Here is a 4,467-nt window from a genome sequence, read left to right on the forward strand (position 1 = left end):
GCAATACAATGGCCAGGCCCTTCGGCCAGGAATAAAAAGTTCCCCTGGTCCTAGCCAAAAAGCTCGGCCTCTAGAGGCAGGTGTGAAATGTTTGTGTATGGTGAAGTGACCATGGTGCCATAAATCAAAGTCACCCTCACTCACGGTGATTGTACGGCACCCCTGAAGTTCACCACAGACTTTTTGTTCCAACCCTGCCCAGCAGCCCCCACCCCAGCCAGGAAGTCCTGAAGTTCTGGAAGCTTGGGGAAAGCCCTTACCCCAAAGGCTCAACCGTCGCTCCCATCACTCCTACCTAATCATATTCAGGAAATACTAACCACTCCCCCCTACAAAGAGGAGCTGGTGTTCTCTCCCGAACAACTGACTAGAGCTAGGACTACATCAATCTAGGCCAGAAGGCCAGGGACCCGACCCTCTGGCCAGACGCAGTGCAGCACCAATCCTCACCAGGAGCACCCTTCCAGACAGCTTCAGACGCAACAATTGACCAGTCTCCAGTTTCTGTCAGGCAACCTGGTGTAGTCCCTGCTGAAACCACCCTTCCAGGCGCAATTACGCCATTGGATTTGCATAGCCCTCCCCTGTGGGAGCAGCACAGCGCCTCCTCTGGCAACTGATAAGAACATATACCACACTTGATCTTAGCCAAAAGGCAGAGAAGTGACAGCTTTTTTTTTCCACTCAGAAATCTCAAATCTCAAATCTTCAGTTTTTAAAAACTTAAGTCTTTAAAATTGAAATGCACATCATCGTGGAAAAGTTTATATATATTTTTTTTTTCTTTAAATTTTCATTATTCTGTTCCGATTTTTTACTTTCCGAAATCTCTTTGCTTGCTCAACTCCAAAATCTTTTTTAACTTATCTTTCAAAAAATATGTATATAAATAACTTAAACCTGGTCTAATACATCCATTAACTGAAATGTCTTTCTTCTTGAACAGGTATATATTTCTGATCTTCCATAGAGCAAGTTTCATCGAACAGAGAAGTAACCATATTCTTTTAAATTCTTCTTTTCTTATTCCAATACCATACATGAATATTTCATAATGTATATTTTTTAAAGTACTTAATTCTTTAACGAGTAGACCTATTTTTCTCCAACATTTTTGAGCAAAATTACAGTTCCAAAGGATATGCATTACCGTCTTATCTGAACCACAGAACTCCCTTACACATTTATGCCCCGTACACACGATCGGACATTGATCGGACATTCTGACAACAAAATCCATGGATTTTTTTCAACGGATGTTGGCTCAAACTTGTTTTGCATACACACGGTCGCACAAAGTTGTCGGAATTTCCGATCGGCAAGAACGCGGTCACGTACACCACGTACGACAAGACTATAAAAGGGCAGTTCAGAACCCAGCACAGCACCCTTTGGGCTCCTTTTGCTAACCTCGTGTTAGTAAAAGTTTGGTGAGAGACGATTCGTGCTTTTTCAGACTCGTGGCTTTCAGATTGTTTTCTGCTGCTCAGTTTGTGCTTGTATCTGGTCTTCAGTGCGTGCAGCGAGTACAATTGACTTGTCATTGTGTTCGTGTTCGTTCGTTACTGATTTTCAGGTCACTCTTCACAGGCCTTGCTGTTCTTCAGTGCATTCTGTTACTTCATTCTGAGCAGCCGACCATTTTCTAGCCATGTTGCGTATACGTACTCCTCGTAGAGTTCATGTTGTGCGGGGGCTTGGTGTTGGGGTCCTTACCTTGACACAAGCCCAGTCCATGAACAGGGTGGGGAGGAGTTCATGGACCAAAAATTGGTTGCTCCAGCATGACCAATTCTGTCACATGCCTTTGCTCCGTGAGATCAGTGAGAATAATCCTGACGATTTCAGGAATTTTCTCCGGATGACGGACCCCGTATTTCCCCGTTTGTTGGCTTTGCTGACCCCCTATATCAGCAGGCAGGATACCTGCATGAGGCAAGCCATCACTCCGGAGCAAAGGCTAGTCGCCACCCTGCGGTACTTGGCGATTGGGGGAAGCCTGCAGGACCTCAAGTTCTCGACAGGCATCTCCCCCCAGGCTCTGGGGATCATTATCCCGGAGACCTGTTCTGCCATCATCCAGGTCCTGCAGAAGGAGTATATGAAGGTAAGATTTATCCTTTAACATCACATTTTATTGTATTTAATGTTTGTTAATACCCATACACACTATACCCACTTCTTTTGTGGTCAGATTTATGGATGAATTTCCCAAAGCATGTAGTGCAAGGGTCTGCCTGACTACTTTCAAATGGTACTGTTTACATTTTTTTTATCCTATTATTATGTTGATAGGTAATAGCAGAATGTAAAAATGTGCAAAATGTGTACAGTGTGGATTTATCTCTTTGCATTATGACACTTCTTACCTGTCCAGTGGGCTGCCAATAGTGTAAAGTAAGGAGGGGCTGACCAAAGTAATACACATTATTTATGCATTCATCTCTCAATGAAGTAGAGAGGGTTACCTGTCCAAAACATCTCCCCCCCATAAAATTTTACAAATGGCCCATGAGAGGGGGGGAGGAATCTGATAGGTGGACCTTATACCTTTGTCTTTAAATACTCCCTAAAATAAATGTTATACTGATGTTGGCCAAGAATGTTTGTGTCTAATCTGCTTTCCATGTTTATGTGCAAAATGATTAATTTATTTTTATTGTTTGACTCCACAGTTTCCTTCCAACCCACAGGAATGGCAGACTGTGGCCTCCCACTTTGCCCAGCGGTGGGACTTTCCTAACTGCGGAGGGGCAATTGATGGGAAACCCGTCCACATTGTCCCACCACCCAACTCGGGGTCATACTATTATAATTATAAGGGGTTCAATAGTATTGTGATGTTGGCGGTAGTGTCGGCTACTTATGAGTTCCTGTATGTGGACGTGGGGAAGAATGGCCGGATGTCAGATGGTGGAGTCACCGCCCAGATGGAGTTCTACAGGCATCTCCAGAGTGGCAGCTTGGACTTGCCACCTCCAGAAGACAATGTGGAAGGACTCCCATTCATTCAATCATCTTATGCGGCCATTCCCTATGAGGACCCTCTCCCCGGACCAGAGGGTTTTTCATTACTGGCTGGCCAGAGCCAGAAGAGTGGTGGAGAACACGTTTGGAATCATGGCCAGCCGGTTCCGCCTATTTCTTACACCCATACACATGGCGGAGTATAAACTGAATCATATCATCCTGGCGTGCTGTGTTCTCCACAACTTTTTAAGGAGGAATTCTTACAACTATGCTGCCTCAGTTGGGCCTGAGGCTGGAATTCATGTAAGTGAACCAACCCTGACAGCACTTGAAGCTGGCCGTCCTGGCTTGCCCCCCCGAGTGCCCGCGAGGTCCGTCTAAGATACCTTGAATACTTTGCAGGTAGGGGGACCATCAATATGCCAGACAATGTCTGAGACATTTTTAAAATAAAAAACTAATTTTAACTACTAAAATATTTGCTGACATTTACTGCTTGTGTTTCTTTTAGCTGACCCTGACTGGAATGTGGGTAGTCCTGAAAATGGCGTGATTGTGTAACATTAGAAAGCACTGTTGGGTGTTATTTACTAAAAGTGCACTTGAGACTGTACTGAAACTGCACTTGTAGTGCAAAGTGGATTTGCCCTTAGGAAATAACACCCATTGTCACAGAAAACACCAATTTTACCACACCAAAAGTTTGGGAACATTGAAACAATAATCCACACATTCTTGATTATCAATCTTTTTAATACTAGCACAATCACATGTGCATTTATAAAAGGTTTTTTAAAACAAACCAACATGTTTGTTGTATAACAATTTTTTAGGTCACATTAATAAAAGTAGAAATGTCCATTTAAGGTAAAACAGGCATGTTTCAAACCAACAAGAAATACACAAATCTGGAACTTACAAAGTTCAACTTTTGTAGAAATTGAAGGCAATATCAGACATGAGTATTTATAAACTGTGTTTGATATTGCGTTCAGATGGGATGAAGTCACCCCTGGAAAAGCCAAATTTTGAAGATGCACACAAATTGCCGAATGTCAACATGTGCTAGCTGCCATCACTGGCGATCAAGGGACATGTTTTGTGGGTGCAACCCCTTCCTCTCAGCTACTTTATTATTGAAGAAAGGGTTGCACCCCCAAAACACATACATTGATCTCCTGTGATGGCAGATAGCACATGTTGACACACTGTGTGCATCTTCAAAATTTGGCTTTTTTCGAATGTCAAAAAATTTGAAAAAATTTTAGATGCAAAAAACCACAAAAAAGTAAGTGATTTGGAGGTGTTTTAAACTTTCCCTAAAACATCAATGATGTTCTTCATTTTGTTTTGAACATCATTGATGTTTTTCTGGATGTTTTACAAGTCCCTATTACACCCCATGATCTCCCCGATCAGGATCTGTGCACTTTCACTGGTGAAATGACCTGGATCCACAACATCACGATCACCTAAAAATATAGAAACAAAAACACA

General features: G+C 42.8%; 1 pseudogene; it reads right to left on the reverse strand.

The window, feature by feature from the left end:
- Positions 1–562: 562 nt before the first annotated feature.
- Positions 563–668, reverse strand: LOC141106970 (U2 spliceosomal RNA; annotated as a pseudogene).
- Positions 669–4,467: the final 3,799 nt, after the last annotated feature.

Source organism: Aquarana catesbeiana, linkage group LG08 (assembly GCF_042186555.1).
Source record: "Aquarana catesbeiana isolate 2022-GZ linkage group LG08, ASM4218655v1, whole genome shotgun sequence".
NCBI lineage: Eukaryota > Metazoa > Chordata > Amphibia > Anura > Ranidae > Aquarana > Aquarana catesbeiana.